Source organism: Saccopteryx bilineata, chromosome X (genome assembly GCF_036850765.1).
Source record: "Saccopteryx bilineata isolate mSacBil1 chromosome X, mSacBil1_pri_phased_curated, whole genome shotgun sequence".
Classification (NCBI taxonomy): Eukaryota; Metazoa; Chordata; class Mammalia; order Chiroptera; family Emballonuridae; genus Saccopteryx; species Saccopteryx bilineata.
Genome location: NC_089502.1, coordinates 132,672,980 through 132,691,962, shown reverse-complemented (window position 1 = coordinate 132,691,962; position 18,983 = coordinate 132,672,980). Strand labels below are relative to the sequence as shown.

General features: G+C 39.8%; 1 protein-coding gene across 1 annotated transcript in view; it reads left to right on the top strand.

The window, feature by feature from the left end:
• LOC136317118 (serine/arginine repetitive matrix protein 3-like) overlaps nt 1–18,983 on the top strand; it is a 300,751-nt gene that overhangs the window by 262,231 nt on the left and 19,537 nt on the right. The window lies entirely within an intron of this gene.

Genomic DNA, 18,983 nt, shown 5'->3' with positions numbered 1-18,983 from the left:
AGACAGTAAGGGAGATGAGAAGCATCAACTCATAGTTGCATCACTCTAGTTCACTGATTGTTTCTCATATGTGCCTTGACCAAGGGACTCCAGCCAAGCCAGTGACCCCTTGCTCCAGCCAGCGACCTTGGGTTCAAGCCAGTGACCTTGGGCTCAAGCCAGTGACCTTTGGGATAAAGCTGGTGAGCCCACACTCAAGCCAGTGTCCTCGGGGTTTTAAACCTGAAACCTCAGCATCCCAGGTTGACGCTCTATCTACTGTGCCACCACTGGTTGTTGTTATATATTTTTTAAATGTTCACTTTCTTTATTTTTAAAAAAGATTTTAGTTATTGATTTTAGAGAAAGGAGAGAAAGAGAGAGAGAAGGAGGAGAGGAGTGGAAAGCATCAACTGATAGTAGTAGTTGTTTCTCCTATGTGCCTTGACTGGACAAGCCCAAGGTTTTGAACCAGCAACCTCAGTGCTCCAAGTCGATGCTTTATCCACTGTGCCACCACAGGTCATGCATCACTTGAAATTTTAATTTACATTCATGTGAATGAATCAAAGTTTATGGAATTGCATGTATGTACAGAATTCTTCATTATATACAGTACTATAATACATAATTTATACATCTATACTCCTACCAAAAGCAACTAAACACACAACATAAGTGGTTACTTTTTTATTTTTGCGTATGGAGTCTCGCCTAAAACCCTTGTGTGTTTGCCTAATTCCCTCTCTCAGCTTTCTTCTCCCCACTGTTGGCTGGGAAGGGAATTTGCTTGGCAGTGAAGACACCAAGACCTTAAGAGTAAAAATTACTTTATAATCCCATATATTGTCCCTTCTCCCAATTCTCATGAACTGGTGGACATATTTATCCTATAATCTTGCTGCCATAACACCTAACATGATGTGACTGACACAAGGTTACAAAAGTGTGTGAGTGACATTCACACACTCTCCTGAACCAAAAACCTTCTCCCTCTAAAAACCACATTACAACGAGCATCTCTCTATTCGTTGGATTGACATGGTGGTAGCTCTTCAAAACCTAGATGTCAGTGTGTACTTGTGCACGTGTGTGTGTTTATCATACAGCCTGGGTGATTGCATCTTTTCTTTTAACTATCTTAAGTGAGAAAAGTCTCTGTTATTATATAGCCTAAGACTTGATTTTTTATTTTAACCTCCAAAGTATCTCTCATTTATCAATATCTTGGCCCATGGGTTGTTATGCAAAGGCAGAAATACTGAGTCTGAGAAAAACCAAAATCAAGAAAATTCTGTGTTGTCTCCCTTGGTACTCCACCTCCCAACCCCCACCCTCATGTCTAGACATTGCTACAGGCTCCACAGTTACCACCCTTTTTTTCCACATTTCATTAATAATTGTACAAGTCAAACAATAGCTAATCTGGCAATTATGCACAAGTTAAAACACTGGAACATGTTACCCTGTGTGGCCTGCCAAATCACACTAAAATTTGGATCAATGAAAGTGCTGAAAGATGTTTCAAAAGTTGATCCTGCCTTTCTTCCTGCTTGTTAGGCAGACTTCTAAAAGGGACTGAAGTTAGTCATTCTGAAAGCAAATCAACAACAGCATAAAACCTGTCTCCTTGTGTCTTTATTTTCACAGTTCAACCAGAGTTTGAAACCCAGAGTTTGGGGGTAGGAAAGAAAAAAAAGGAGAGTGAGGCAGAGTACCCACACCCTGAGATAATTGCATCAGGGTGAAGGAATGAACACCACACCCCAGGCAGTCAGATTTCTGGGGTCACTTAATCATGCTCTGTACACCTGTGCTATGAGGGCAGTGCAGCTGCAAAGACAAACGCTGTTAGAATAAGAGGCCAATGTTCCCATTCCCCCACCCCCTAGATTTAGCTACTTCCAAATGTCCAAGATTAGCCACAAAATTTTTGAGGAGTGAAGTAAAGCAAAAGAAAGACTTGGTCAGCAGTGTGCTCTTCCAGAATCAATCTTGGAGCCAAAACTTTTTTTTCCACGCTTCTCCAACCTGTGCTCAGGCTTCCAGCTGCCCATAGAACCTTAGTTCCACACAGCCATGGTGTCCTTCAGGTGCTGCGTGCCTGGGTGAGCTGTATGGACAAGGGTCTCCAGCAGCTTCCAGAAGCACCTTTAGAACTCAGATTCAGCTCCTATAAATAGCATCAATTCTGCCTAAACCTCCTCCTCCAGAGTTTCCTCACTTTTAGTACTCCCAGGAGATATTACTGAGAGGTGGAAACATGAACATGTGCAGGAAATAGAACATTGATCATTCCTTCATTACCAATTTCCATGGAAATCCTGGAGAAGAAATAGAAAGGAAGTCAATGAAGGACTGCTTCCGGCTTGAAGTCTGATAATCATAGGAAGTCAATTGGGGGGACTTACTAGACCATCTCAAAGGCCAGTTCAAACCGGAAATACTTCACTTCCTTGTCTATATACCTCACTGGGATTTAGATTTGGATTAGGAGCAGCATGTAACGTACCAAAATCATGCTGGACTCCATATTCATGGGGGGAAGCCTGGCTGCTGAACCTCCGCGGTTCCAAGGAGATGCTTGGTTGCTGGGTCCCACCCAAGAATTGGCCTATCTCACAGCTAGAGGCAAAGACCCAGCATTTGGGCAGGTATCTTAGTATTCTTCTGAGATTGCTCTTGATGATTTCATACCTACCTTGGAAACTCCCAGAACGACCCATCTACCCATTCTCTCTAAGGCCCTTAGGTAGAAGAGGACCTGGAGCCTCTGGAAGCAATTACCAGAGGAGTCCATTCCCTCATCGGAATCCACATCAATCTTTATACTCATCTAGGGCTGGCACAGATAATAAAGCTGGCTTGCCTTCATTGCCCTGTATCCCCTTTTAGAGTCCACACCCCCACCTTATTCTTTACTTTACTTTCTCCCAGGTGCAAAATACACTTATGTGGCTGTCAGGTAGCTCAGGGTATTCCGCTCTGGTGGCCCTGCTAGATGAACTTTGGTGTCCCCCAACCACTATCACCTCTGACCTGTATTCTGCAGCAATCGCTGGTTTTGAATATCCAACAACCCAGTTTCCATTCTAAAATGTAAATCTTATGAGGACATAGTCCCATAGTCTTGCCCAAAATTCTTGATTGGCTTTTCTTTATCATTGGGTTAGACTTCATGCTTCTTTCCATGGTGTGCATGTCATTTCAGATCTGGCCCATGCTGATCTCTCCAGGCTCATTTCCTGCCACTTCCCCATGCACACATCAATACTCCGTAGAGAAATTTCTTCAGTTCTTTACAGTTCCATGCCTTCCAGCTTTCATACCTGCTATTCCCTCTCTTGGAACACCCTTTTCTTCTTTCTTTGCCGAGGCCACCTTTTGTGCATAGTCATCCCTTATCTATCTCCTCCATGGAGGCTGCTATATAATTCCCATAGGTAGGTTTAGGTCTGGAAGCCATCAACATGTAAACTGTAGTTGAAGCAAGATGAATGGGTGACTTTACTCATGCAGATTGGAGAATAATAAAAGAGGACCAAGCACAAAACCTTAAGATAAAAGAAGCAAAACCAATGAAGGAGTCTAAGAAGTGGAGGCCAGAGGACTAAGAAGAAATGTTAGCGTATGTTTTTAGATACAAGTAACAGAATATCCTAGTTTTCATCAGCTTAAACAATAAAGGAACTAATTAGGCCATGTTGTCTATGCATCAGGGCTCCAAATTCACTTCTCTGTAACTTGTTCAGAATAGTGTTGGGTTTCTCCTCGGGCTGATGGAAATGGCTGCAGTTCTTAAAGTAATCATTCATTGTCAAGAAGAATAGAACCACAATGATTGGCTTAGATAATCAGATTTGGGTTGGGATGAATGCTGAGGTATCAATTACTATGACCACAACAAAAAGACAGCAGGATACATGCGTGTTAGAGAACCCAACGAAGAAAGTAGAGTGACTAGCAGAATCAGAATGTGACATTGAGGTCAGAGTGCACACCTTGAACATAGTAGAATTTTATTATTATTATTATTATCTAGAGAGAGACAGACAGAAAGGGAGAGAGATGAGAAGCATCAATTCGTAGTTGTAGCACCTTAGTTGTTCATTGATTGCTTTCTAATAGGTGCCTTGACGGAGGGGAGGCTACAGTCGAGCCAGTGACCCCTTGCTCAAGTCAGCGACCTTGGGCTTCAAGTCAGTGACTTTTGGGCTCGAGCCAGCGACCATGGGGTCATGTCTATGATCTCACACTCAAGCTAGTAACCCCATGCTCAAGCTGGATGAGCCTGTGCTCAAGCCAGGAAGCTCCGGGTTTCAAAACTGGGTCCTTGGCATCCCAGGCTGACACTCTATCCACTGCGCAACCTCCTGTTCAGGTCAGATTGAATTAGTTTTAATAAAGCATATTGTTTGGTGGTTCACCTTGATGAATTCAACTTACCCAAATAGAACCATGTATATAACAGCTCAAAATTCTAGCAGTTCAGTCAAAAAAAGAGACCAAGAAACAAAGAGGATCATAGTAAAAGAGGACAAGGAAAAAACATGTGAAGGTCAAGAGTAAGGAGAAACAAAAAATGTTTTGAGTTGCCATTAACCATAGAAGACTTCCTTCCACCACATTCAGCCAAGAAAAAAAGTGTTAAATCTGCCAGAGAACACATATTCCAAAGATCCAGAATTAAGAGTAACTGTAACTTGTGACTTATGGTAAATTTAAAGAACTTCAGTGTCTTGTTTTACTTAGTGTTGTCAAGACAACCCCATAGCCTTGAGGACTTTGGAAAAGCACTCCTTGGCCAATGGAGAAACCATCACTTAGAGGCCTCAGTTGGCCATTGCCCACTATGTAGATCAGCTCCTTGATGCTATTCTCAGAACAAATTTTCCAACAGATGCTAAGTCAATGAAAACACACTGAGATTTGTAGGATAATTTATTTTCCATCTGTTTTCACCTGTACTCAATTGAGGATACCAGCTCATAGCCCGGGAAATATATGACAGAGGCCATGAGCCACTCCACCCATATTTTATAAAGTGGCTAGAATGCCAATTTTAGCATTGCAGCTGTAAATAACAAGACCTTAGAGTCATAGGGAGTGATCTCATTCTCCAACATATATCCAAAGCTTAAAGAAGGCCACACTAGATCATAACCAGTGTTACCAGTGTTGCTGAGCTCACCAACGCTCATGTGGTCCAGCTTAATTTCCTTGGGGTTCCTCTGAAAATTCTCCCCTCCCTTCTCCATCTGGGGATTGCATATACTGTTTCCCAGGGACCAAAATCTAAGAAACCATGCCCTAGGAAATTTGGTAAGAAGTGGGGGAGCCACATCATTTCCATTGGCATAATCTAGTAGTTTCATTTTTGTGTTACTCAGTGGGAAATTTAATAGCAAGGCATACTGAAGACATGAATTGAAAACTCTCCTTAAAATCTGTCAACTGCTTCTGTCAAATAAAAATCAAATTCCTGGAGTGGCTTATGAGGCCCTCAGGGTGTGCCAGCCCCTTCAGCACCTTCCATAATGCCCCTCCCCCTGCTGACTTTTCATTGTGCTCTGTCCTGTTTCTTTGGCAGAGGAGGCCAGTTCTCTCTTTCTGGAATCCTCTTGACCTCACATCCAATCTTCATATAGTTTATTCTCAATCCTCAAAGCTCAACTCAAACAACACTTCCTCAAAGAAGTTCTCCTTTCCTTCCTAGATTAGATTGGGGCCCTTCATTATAGCTTTTCCTACTACCTGTATTTTACTTCTAGGACATTTATTCTATTATGTAATTAGTTATTTAATGTGTGTCTTTCTAGCACATTCTAAGTTCTATGAGTGTAGTGACCATGCCTGTCTTGTTCAGTGTTTTCAGCCCCCAGGTCAGTGCCTGGTGTAAAGTAACTCAATAAATATCTTGCTAAGAATGACTATTCCGTATGCCCATTAGTGCTAAGGTGGAGTGATGCTAAATTCTGATGTTAAATATCAAAATAACACAAAAGTTTTTCCTATGCTAGATACATTCCATTCTATTTCTTCCCCTTTTGTCTTTGTTTTTTTTGGGTATTTTTTTTTGTATTTTTCTGAAGCTGGAAACGGGGAGAGACAGTCAGACAGACTCCCGCATGCGCCCCACTGGGATCCACCCGGCACGCCCACCAGGGGGCGACGCTCTGCCCACCAGGGGGCGATACTCTGCCCCTCCGGGGCGTTGCTCTTTTTTTTTTTTTTTTTTTTTTAATAAATTTTTATTAATGGTAATGGGATGACATTAATAAATCAGGGTACATATATTCAAAGAAAACATGTCTAGGTTATTTTGTCATCAAATTATGTTGCAAACCCCTCGCCCAAAGTCAGATTGTCCTCCGTCACCCTCTATCTAGTTCTCTGTGCCCCTCCCCCTCCCCTAACTCTCTCCCTCCCTCCCTCCCTCCCATGTCCTCCCTCCCCCCCCCACCCTTGGTAACCATCACACTCTTGTCCATGTCTCTTAGTCTCATTTTTATGTTCCACCAATGTATAGAATCATGTAGTTCTTGTTTTTTTCTGATTTGCTTATTTCACTCCTTATAATGTTATCAAGATCCCACCATTTTGCTGTAAATGATCTGATGTCATCATTTCTTATGGCTGAGTAGTATTCCATAGTGTATATGTGCCACATCTTCTTTATCCAGTCTTCTATTGAAGGGATTTTTGGTTGTTTCCATGTCTTGGCCACTGTGAACAGTGCTGCAATGAACATGGGGCTACATGTGTCTTCACGTATCAATGTTTCTGAGGTTTTGGGGTATATACCCAGTAGAGGGATTGCTGGGTCATAAGGTAGTTCTATTTGCAGTTTTTTGAGGAACCACCATACTTTCCTCCATAATGGTTGTACTACTTTACAGTCCCACCAACAGTGAATGAGGGTTCCTTTTTCTCCACAGCCTCTCCAACATTTGCTATTACCCGTCTTGTTGATAATAGCTAATCTAACAGCAGTGAGGTGGTATCTCATTGTAGTTTTGATTTGAATTTCTCTAATAACTAATGAAGCTGAGCATCTTTTCATATATCTGTTGGCCATTTGTATCTCTTCCTGGGAGAAGTGTCTGTTCATGTCCTCTTCCCATTCTTTTATTGGATTGTTTGTTTGTTTGTTGTTGAGTTTTATGAGTTCTTTGTAAATTTTGGATATTAGGCCCTTATCTGAGCTGTCGTTTGAAAATATCAGTTCCCATATAGTTGGCTGTCTGTTTATTTTGATATCAGTTTCTCTTGCTGAGCAAAAACTTTTAATTCTGATGTAGTCCCATTCATTTATCTTTGCCTTCACTTCTCTTGCCATTGGAGTCAAGTTCATAAAATGTTCTTTAAAACCCAGGTCCATGATTTTAGTACCTATGTCTTCTTCTATGTACTTTATTGTTTCAGGTCTTATATTTAGGTCTTTGATCCATTTTGAATTAATTTTAGTACATGGGGACAGGCTGTAGTCGAGTTTCATTCTTTTGCATGTGGCTTTCCAGTTTTCCCAACACCATTTGTTGAAGAGGCTTTCTTTTCTCCATTGTGTGTTGTTGGCCCCTTTATCAACGATTATTTGACCATATATATGTGGTTTTATTTCTGGGCTTTCTATTCTGTTCCATTGGTCTGAGTGTCTATTTTTTTGCCAATACCATGCTGTTTTGATTATCGTGGCCCTATAATATAGTTTAAAGTCAGGTATTGTAATGCCCCCAGCTTCATTCTTTTTCCTTAGGATTGTTTTGGCTATTCGGGGTTTTTTATAGTTCCATATAAATCTGATGATTTTTTGTTCCATTTCTTTAAAAAATCTCATAGGGATTTTGATGGGAATTGCATTAAATTTGTATATTGCTTTGGGTAATATGGCCATTTTGATTATATTTATTCTTCCTATCCAAGAACAAGGAATATTTTTCCATCTCATTGTATCTTTTTCGATTTCCCTTAACAATGCTTTGTAATTTTCATTATATAGGTCCTTTACATTCTTTGTTATGTTTATTCCTAGGTATTTTATTTTTTTTTTGTTGCAATCGTGGAGGGGATTATTTTTTTGAGTTCGTTTTCTAATATTTCATTGTTGGCATATAGAAAGGCTATGGACTTTTGTATGTTAATTTTGTATCCTGCGACCTTACTGTATTGGTTTATTGTTTCTAATAATCTTTTTGTGGAGTCCTTCGGGTTTTCGATGTATAGGATCATATCATCAGCAAAAAGTGATAGCTTTACTTCTTCTTTTCCGATATGGATGCCTTTTATTTCTTTGTCTTGTCTGATTGCTCTGGCCAGAACTTCTAGCACCACGTTGAATAAGAGTGGAGAGAGTGGACAACCCTGTCTTGTTCCTGATTTAAGGTAGAAAGTCCTCAGTTTTATGCCGTTTAATAGGATGTTGGCTGATGGTTTATCATATATGGCCTTTATCATGTTGAGATATTTTCCTTCTATACCCATTTTGTTGAGAGTCTTAAACATAAAATTGTGTTGTATTTTATCAAAAGCCTTTTCTGCATCTATTGATAAGATCATGTGGTTTTTGTTCTTTGTTTTGTTGATATGGTGTATTACGTTAACCGTTTTGCGTATGTTGAACCATCCTTGAGATTCTGGGATGAATCCCACTTGATCATGATGTATTATTTTTTTAATATGTTGTTGTATTCGGTTTGCCAGTATTTTGTTTAGTATTTTAGCATCTGTATTCATTAGAGATATTGGTCTGTAGTTTTCTTTCTTTGTGCCATCCTTGCCAGGTTTTGGTATGAGGGTTATGTTGGCCTCATAAAATGTGTTTGGAAGTATTGCTTCTTCTTCAATTTTTTGGAAGACTTTGAGTAGAATAGGAACCAAGTCTTCTTTGAATGTTTGATAGAATTCACTAGTATAACCGTCTGGGCCTGGACTTTTATTTTTGGGGAGATTTTTAATAGTTTTTTTTATTTCCTCCCTGCTGATTGGTCTGTTTAGGCTTTCTGCTTCTTCATGACTCAGTCTAGGAAGGTTGTATTGTTCTAGGAATTTATCCATTTCTTCTAGATTGTTGTATTTGGTGGCATATAATTTTTCATAGTATTCTACAATAATTCTTTGTATTTCTATGATGTCTGTGGTGATCTCTCCTCTTTCATTTTGGATTTTATTTATTTGAGTCCTGTGTCTTTTTTCCTTGGTGAGTCTTGCCAAGGGTTTGTCAATTTTGTTGATCTTTTCAAAGGACCAGCTCCTTGTTTTATTGATTTTTTCTATAGTTTTTCTGTTCTCTATTTCATTTATTTCTGCTCTGATTTTTATTATCTCCTTTCTTCGGCTGGTTTTGGGTTGTCTTTGTTCTTCTTTTTCTAGTTCCTTAAGGTGTGAAGTTAAGTGGTTTACTTCGGCTCTCTCTTGTTTGTTCATATAGGCCTGAAGTGATATGAACTTTCCTCTTATTACTGCTTTTGCTGCATCCCAGAGATTCTGATATGTCGTATTTTCATTTTCATTTGTCTGTATATATCTTTTGATTTCTGCGCTTATTTCTTCTTTGACCCATTCATTTTTTAGAAGTATGTTGTTTAGTTTCCACATTTTTGTGGGTTTTTCCCCCTCTTTTTTGCAGTTGAATTCTAGTTTTAAGGCTTTATGATCAGAAAATATGCTTGGTACAATTTCAATTTTTCTAAATTTGCTGATATTGTCTTTGTGGCCCAACATATGGTCAATTCTTGAGAATGTTCCATGTACACTAGAGAAAAATGTATACTCTGTCGCTTTGGGATGAAGTGTCCTGTAGATGTCTATCATATCCAGGTGTTCTAGTATTTCGTTTAAGGCCACTATATCTTTATTGATTCTCTGTTTGGATGACCGATCTAGAGCCGTCAGCGGTGTATTGAGGTCTCCAAGTATGATTGTATTTTTGTTAGTTTTTGTTTTAAGGTCAATAAGTAGCTGTCTTATATATTTTGGTGCTCCTTGGTTTGGTGCATATATATTAAGGATTGTTATGTCTTCTTGATTCAACTTCCCCTTAATCATTATGAAATGACCATTTTTGTCTCTGAGTACTTTTTCTGTCTTGTAGTCAGCATTATTAGATATGAGTATTGCTACACCTGCTTTTTTTTGGGTGTTGTTTGCTTGGAGTATTGTTTTCCAGCCTTTCACTTTGAATTTGTTTTTATCCTTGTTGCTTAGATGTGTTTCTTGTAGGCAGCATATAGTTGGATTTTCTTTTTTAATCCATTCTGCTACTCTGTGTCTTTTTATTGGTAAGTTTAATCCATTTACATTTAGTGTAATTATTGACACTTGTGGGTTCCCTACTGCCATTTTATAAATTGCTTTCTGTTAGTTTTGTATCTAGTTTGATTCTTCTCTTTTGTTTTTCTATCATTTGTTTTTGTTTGTTTGTGTTCCATACTTCTTTCCTCTGTTGCTACCTTTTTTAAGTCAAGTGTTTTTGTGGTGGTTTTTTTAAGGGTGGTTACCATTAAGTAATGAAAAGGGTACCTACCATATTCATTGTAGTACCCTATCTTATAAGTATTTCTGCACTTCATCATCCTTTGCTACTGTTAATCTCCATCCTCTCCCCCCTTTTTTTCCTTTGTTGTCACAGTTTAAGTTTGGTTTTATTGTGTTCTTGGTGGAGCTGTTACTTGTGGTGTTGTTTTCTTTTGTTCTTTGAATCTGGTTGGAAAACCCCCCTTAGTATTTCCTGGAGTGGGGGCTTTCTGTTGATAAATTCTCTCATCTTTTCTGTATTTGTGAATGTTTTTATATCTCCTTCATACTTGAAGGATAGCTTTGATGGGTATAGTATTCTTGGCTGAAAGTTCCTCTCTTTCAGGGCTTTAAATATTGGGGTCCACTCTCTTCTAGCTTGTAGAGTTTCTGCTGAGAAATCTGATGATAATCTAATAGGCCTTCCTTTATATGTTGTACTCTTCTTTTCCCTGGCTGCCTTGAGAATTTTTTCTTTGTCATTGGTTTGTGTCATCTTTATTATGATGTGCCTTGGAGTGGGTTTGTTGGGGTTAAGAAAACTTGGTGTTCTGTTTGCTTCTTGAATTTGAGGCTTTAGTTCCTTCCACAGGCTTGGGAAGTTCTCGTCTATTATTTGTTTGAGTATATTCTCCATTCCATTTTCTTTCTCTTCTCCCTCTGATATACCTATTATTCTTATGTTATTCTTTCTGATGGAGTCAGACAATTCCTGTAGGGCTTTCTCATTTTTTATTATTTTTGAGTCTCTTTCTTCTTCTCTCTGTTGTGCCTCAAGTTGTTTGTCTTCTATTTCACTAATCCTATCTTCAATCTGGGCTGTTCTGTTAGCTAAGCTTGTTACCTCGTTTTTCAGCTCGTGAATTGAGTTTTTCATTTCTGTTTGATTTGTTTTTATAGTTTCAATTTCCTTGGTAATATATTCTTTGTGTTCATTGAGTTGTTTTCTGATCTCCCTATATTGCCTTTCTGTGTTTTCTTGTATCTCTCTGAGTATTTTTAAGATTTCTATTTTAAATTCTCTGTCATTTAGCTCCAAGGCTTCCAATATGTTAAGTCTTTTCTCCATAGATTTTTCCACATCTATTTGTGTTACCTCTCTTTCTTTTGTATCCATAATATTCGATTTCCTCTTTCTTATCGGCATCTGAGGGTGGTCTTATTGATAGCACTAATTAGAATTAATAAAGAGTAAAAAGTAAAAAAAAAAAAAAAGGTAAAACACCCCACAAAAAAAAAACCAGTAATAATTTATTATTTTCCCCTTTTTTTCTCTCTTCTCTTTCCCTCCTCTCCCCTCCTCAGGGAAATATCATGCCTATAATGGAGGGCCTGATTTGGGGTGAAGAGTTCAAGGGGCGAAAAAAAGGAAGTAGGGGCCTACTAAATGCAAAAAAAAAAAAAAAAAAAAAAAGGAAGAAAATCTTAGACAAGCATAAGATGATTTGCTTGTAAGTGATAGTCAACTAAGAGATATAATGAGAGGGATAAGAGGGAACCAGAAAAAAGGACCAAAAAAGAATAATAAAGAAGAAAAAATAAAAATAATAAGTAAAAATCTGTTGTATTAAGTGGAGCGAAGACTAAATACAATGGAGACCTTGGGTTGGGAGGACCCAAAATGCCACAAAAATAAACAAACAAGAAAAAAGAAAAAAAAATAAAAACAAAAGCAAAAAAGAGAAATAAAGCCAAAAAAAAAGCCTTGAGTCCCAAATTAACTTATTTGTTCGTGATTGAGGATTATATGGGATGAAAGTAAAATGAGAAAAGAAAAAACGAATAGAAAGGAAAAAATAAGAAAAAGAGAACAACGAAGGAAGAAATAAAATAGGAAGAGAAAAAAACAAAATAAAGCAAGACAAAAAAAAAAAAGAGGAGAAAGTGAGAGTTAAGTGTTTTGGAGTATAACCTTAAAGGAGGGTGAGGATGAAGAAGAAAAATAAAATGCAACACTCATGGGTAGTGTAGTTCAAGAAAGGGGAAGCATGAGATGGGCAGAGAATAGAAGGACCGAGGTGGAGGATATAAAGGCAAAAAGATAGAAGAAACAAACAACAACAACAACAACAAAAAATTAGTGGATCAAGTTGTAAAGTCTGTGGGTTTTTCTTGATTTTGAGAGGTTAACTTCTTCCTTTTTCTTTTCTCTCCCTCTCCCTGGTCGGTGACTGTGTACCCCAGGCTCTGCCCCTGTGTCACTCTTAGGTAGGGATTTGCAGTTGATGGGATTCTATGGCAATGTCATATAATTGGCTTTAGTCTTGCTGGAAGTAAAGGCTTGTTGGTGTTTGCAGGGTCCAACGATGAGAGAGTTTGCTTTCCTGGATTCTCTCTCCTAGTCCCCCCTTTCTGAATTAGCAGCCTGGTGATCCAGCTATAAGGCTGCAACTGCTTCTGCCTGGGGAGTAAGAGGCTCAAAGAGCTGGGAAATCCCCACTCTATCCCCACTCAGTGCAAGGCTTTGGGAAAGGCTCTGAGAGTCAGGGCCTCCAGTGTAATCAGGCGGGGGTGGGAGTCAATTGTTGTCAAGGTGACTGTTCAGCGCCTATCATTTAGTTGGACCTCTCAACCCAGGCTTTCCACACTTTGTAGCCTGTTTTTGCAGGGAAGAAGAGGCACTAGTCTCTGCTTACGACTAGTGTAGTATAGACCTTAATATCTGCCAAGTCCTTCTTGTTAGCGTTTATCCCTGAATATGGAGGCTCTATCAATCAGAAGTTGCCCCCGCCCCTTTAGCGAGAGGCACTAAAAAATATCACGCCTCTTGTCTTGGATCGCTGAACTGAGAGAGATCTTATCAATTAGAACCGAGGGTGCGCAGATTTTATGGGTTAAGCTAATTTCAGTGATTGGGTCGCAGCTGTGCTTCCGAAGGTATTTTAGGCTGCCTGCGCGCGCCCCTCCCCCAACGCTTGATTGTTAGCTTGAATGGCTGGGTGAGGTGCCCCGCCCACGGAGAGAATCTCCCAAGCCTCTCCCGCTTGCCCCGCCGCTGGCGGCTGGACCGCACCAGGCGCAGGATAATGGAGCCCCCTGGGTGTGCGGGCCAGCAGGGCGCCCTGGGCGCGTGGAATGCCCAAGGCACGTGCGCGAATGGGGCGCTCCGGGCACCGGTGGCCCGCGATCCCCACTCGCAGTGTGCGGGCCGCTGGGAACGTCAGCAGTGCTCAACCGGACCGGGCGCGCGCACGGCGGCTCGTGGCGGCCACTCGCGGTGGCGGTTCGCGGCGGCCGCTCGCAGCGGCGGCTCGCGGGGGCTCGCGGTTCCCAAGTATATGGGCTGACTCACCGCAGGCGCACTCCCTCCCGGCTTGAATGAGCGTCGCTGCTGCGGTAGCTTCCTCCACACCCTCGTCTCTCAGATTCAAGTGATAACAGTCCTTTTGCTTTCAGTTTGTGTGGAACTCCGGAATGCTCCGAGGATAAATTTTTCTGTTTCTAGTTGATAAATTTGTTGTGATTTAGGGGAGAGCTGTCGGACGCGCTTCTCACGGTGCCATTTCCGTGACGTCACCGGCGTTGCTCTTTTGCGACCAGAGCCACTCTAGCGCCTGGGGCAGAGGCCAAGGAGCCATCCCCAGCGCCTGGGCCATCTTTGCTCCTATGGAGCCTCGGCTGTGGGAGGGGAAGAGAGAGACAGAGAGGAAGGAGAGGGGGAGGGGTGGAGAAGCAGATGGGCGCTTCTTCTGTGTGCCCTGGCCGGGGACTTCTGCACGCCAGGCCGATGCTCTACCACTGAGCCAAACGGCCAGGGCCTTTCTTCCCCTTTTGTTCAAACATTTTTAATAAGTTTTATTTAAATATAATTTACACACCATACATTTTATCCGTCAAGTGTACCATTCAATAGTTTTTAGTATACTCACAGTTGTGCAAACATCACCATAATCAATTTTAGAACATTTTCGTCACCTCAAAAGGAAACCCTGATACCCATTAGTAGTCATTCCCCGTTTTCTCTCAGCCATAGGCAACCATTAATCTATTTTGTCTCCATAGATTTGCCTATTTTGAACATTTTATGTAAATGAAATCACACTATATATGGCCTTTTGTGACTGGCTTCTTCACTTAGCATAATGTTATAAAGTTGTAGTATGTGCCAATATATCATTTCATTTTATTGTCAAATAATATTCATTCTATGTATTTATCACATTTTGTTCATCAGTAGAAAGACACTTGGGTTGTTTCGACCTTTTAGCTATTATGAACAATGCTGCTATAAACATTGATGTACAAGGTTTGATGTAGACAAGATTTTTATTTCTATTGGTATTTATGCAGAAGTGAAATTTCTGGGTCATATGGTAACACTATGTGTATAACCTTTTGAGGAACGGCCAAACTGATTTCCAAAGCATTTTATATTCCCACCAGAAGTATATGAGGGTTCTAATTTCTCCATATCCACACAACACTTGTTATGACCTGACTTTTTAGTTATAACCATCCTAGTAAGTATGAAGTGGTCTCTCGTTGTGGCTTTGCTTTGCATTTCCTTGATACCTAATGATGTTGAACATCTTTTCATGCATTTATTGGCCATTTGTATATCTTCTTTGGAGAGTTGTGTATTCCGATCCTTTGCCTATTCCTTTTTTTTCTTTTCTTTCTTTTTTTTTTTTTTTTTTTTTTTTTGTATTTTTCCAAAGTTTGAAGTGGGGAGGCAAACAGACTCCCTCATGCACCTGACTGGGACCCACCCGGCATGCCCAGCAGGGGGCAATAATCTGCCTATGTGGTGTGTTGCTCTGTTGCTATGGGAGCCATTGTAGCACCTGAGGTGGAGGCCCCAGAGCCGTCCTTAGCACCTGGGCCAACTTTGCTCCAATGGAGCCTTGGCTGCAGGAGAGGAAGGAGAGGGGGAGGGGTGGAGAAGCAGATGGGCGCTTCTCTTGTGTACCCTGGCCGGGAATCAAACCTGGAACTTCTAACACGCCAGGCCAATGCTCTACTGCTGAGCCAACTGGCCAGGGCCCTTTGCTCATTTGTTAATTTTTTGCCTTTTTTTTTGTTTTTATGCCTTTGCTCATTTTTAAATTGGGTTGCTTTTTATTATTGAGTTGTAAGATTCTTTATATATTCTAGATATAAATGCCTTATCAGATATATGACTTGCAAAAATGTTCTCCATTTGTGGATTGTCTTTACACCCTCTTGATGCTGTTCTTTGAAACACAAAAGTCTAATTTTGATGGGACCAAATTACCTAATTTTTCTTTTGTTGCATGTGTCTTCACATGGTAGGAGAGATGAGCTGGCTCTCTGGGGTCTCTTTTATAAGGGCACTAATCCCATTCATGAGGGCTCTGCCTTCATGATCTAATTGTTTCCCAATAGCCTCACGTCCTAATACCATCACCTTGGATGTTAGGTTTTCAACATATAAATTTTCAAGGGACATAAACATTTAGACCATAGCAGTTATCATTCTCTTTAGTCCCCTTCAATATAGATCAGTTCCTCAGGATTTATCTTGTATGGCATTGACATTTAAAGGAATACAGAGCTTTTTCATTTTAAAAAAATATTTTATTTATTGATTTTAGAGAGAAGAGAGAGAGACAGAGACAGGGAGAGAGAGAGAGAGAAGAAGGAGGAGGAGGAGGAGGAGGAGGGGGAGGAGAAGGAGGAGGAGGAGGAGGAAGAGGATGAGGATGAGGAGGAGGAGGAGGAGGAGGAGGAGGAAGAAGCATCAAGTCATAGTAGTTGCTTCTCATATGTGCCTTGACCAGGCAAGCCTGGGATTTTGAACTGGTGACCTCAGTGTTCCAGGTTGACACTTTATCCATTGCATCACCACAGGTTAAGCCCTTTTTAATTTTTTTTTTTTACAGAGACAGAGAGAGAGAGTCAGAGAGAGGGATAGACAGGGACAGACAGACAGGAACAGACAGACAGGAACGGAGAGATGAGAGGCATGAATCATTGGTTTTTTGTTGCGCATTGCGACACCTTAATTGTTCATTGATTGCTTTCTCATATGTGCCTTGACCGTGGGCCTTCAGCAGACCGAATAACCCCTTGCTGGAGCCAGCGACCTTGGGCTCAAGCTGGCGACCTCAGGTCTCGAACCTGGGTCCTCTGCATCCCAGTCTGACGCTCTATCCACTGCGCCACCACCCGGTCAGGCCCTTTTTAATTTTTTAATAGACTGTTCCTTAAATTCCAGTTATACATTCCCAGCCAGGATACTATATGTGTTGTGCCCTTTTCAGGGTACCCCATTCATCTGATGTCCATCTAGCTCTCATTTGTGATGTTAACTCTGATCCTCTAGTTGAGGTGTTATCCAATTCTGTTTAGTTACTAGTATTTTGGAATTGTAAGATCTGTCTTTTTGTCTAACTTTATAACTTCAAACTTTGTCTCTGTCTATCATTGGATTATTTGATCTTGTGTCCATTTTTTTTGCTGTTTCTAATTAATTTATTCAACTTCTTATTGTATTGTTCTGGTTCTCAATTTATTTCCCTAACTCTTGACATATGTCTTGTTAACCACATCTGCTGTTTTAGCACTTCATCTTGGTTTGTTTTTTGTTTTGTTTGGTCTTATTTTTATTTTCTCATTCTCACTGTTGGTGGCTTCTGGACCTTCTGTTTTCTCTGACATGTGTGAATGAATTCTTGACTCTCTTCTAGCTTACCTAAAACTCATTTATCTTCCTCTTAGAGCTTCAGTTTGAAGTCTAACTAAGGTGTTCTCTTCCCTTTTCTCTACACTGAAGATAAGATAGCAGTATAGAATTCAACTGTAGTTGTATGTTCCCTTTGTTGGGGGACACAAACTCTCTTTACTCTGTATCCTGTACTAGGAGTTCAGACCTAATACTTGAGGATCTATCCTATACTTAATATATTATATCTTTAGGCTTGAAATTATGCCCCTAATATTGTATGAATTCATAGTAAATGGCATACTCAGGAAATTTTTAGAATTATCTGTTTCTCTTTTCCCTAATTTTTTCCTAGGATATTTTACTTTCCTCATCAATTCATTTCTCTCTAAATTGAGAGATACTGGTGAAAATTTGGGTTTTTGTAGACTCACTTTTTTCTCCCCAATATGACTTCAGGTCAGTGGTGCTGAGAGTGAGGTTTAGAGCAGAGGTATGGTGGTAAATGTTTAACAACTGGTTCTCAAAAATAAAAATCCCTAATTTTCATAGTATAAATACTCCTACCACAAGAAATCCAAGCTACCAACATGACATTGCTAAATGTGGGACTGGAGCACACATCATTATACAGTATTTTCGCCATATAGATACAGTAGATGGAAATAACCTCAGGAGCACTGATTATAGCAAAGGAATCAAAACAATTAGGAGTGATCATTCTTAGTATTTACTTTGTTTTAAATGTAATTTATTTAACTGTAAGTTTATATAATTTAATTGTTAATAATTGTTCTGTTTAATACCTGGCTTGAAAGATCCCCTCTCTGTCTAACAATGGCCCTGGATGGTTAGCTCATTGGTTGGAGCATCATCCAGAAGTACAGAGGTTGCTGGTTTGATCCCCGGTCAGGGCACATACAGGAATGGATTGATTGTCCTGTCTCTCTCCAGCTCTCTCCCTTCCTCTCTCTAAAATCAATAAAATAAACATTTTTAAAAGTGCTATATTAAAAAAAAGAAAAATAAAAATTTCTGAAAATTGGAATATCAGCTCATGAGCCAGTGTGAATCAGCAATAGACACTATTGAACCAGAATAAGAGCCCAAATTATCCATTTCTTCCTCTGGCCATTAGTTATTATTGTTTTGAAGGTCACCAGGTCATACTCTTTTTTTCTATGGTTGCTGTTGATAAATTTTTGCTATTTTTTATAATCCCTTTTGCTCATTAAGGGAAAGAGATTGTGTGATTTGTTTCCTCCTGCTCCCTTTATCTCACGATCTTATTCTTTCTCTCGCTAATAGTTTCATTGGATCTTTTGAGATTTTATGCACTATTTAGAACTGAGAAGAAGATAATAGCACCTGAGACAGTAATCAAGTACAAACACTATCATTTAGAGTTGGAAAAATGGTAGTTAAGCCCTCTATTGGGGAAAGTTAACAAAAACAATTGAAGAAATATGCAACTTAAAATAGACGACGATATTCAAGAATAATAATGGAGATAATTCACCTTGAAGAAAGAATGAAGTTCCCATATATGGCAGGTAGCCAGGCTCTTGTACATTCCTTTGGAAGGAAACCACAAAGGATCAGATTTGGTAACATGTGCTTCAGTATACTCAGAGTATAATTGAACTGCTCATATATATGTAATGTATTTTGTGTGTGTGTGTGTACACACACATATAATGTAATATTTAAATTCATTTTTGAGAAATTAAGGCTTTTTTTAAAAGATCCCTTATTAAATGAAGCTTTACTGAAACAAATCATGGGTTCTAGTCAATATTTCCAACAGTGGAGTCATTCCCAGCTCTGGCTAGACATTAAAATCACCTGGTGAGCCTTTAAAAAGCAC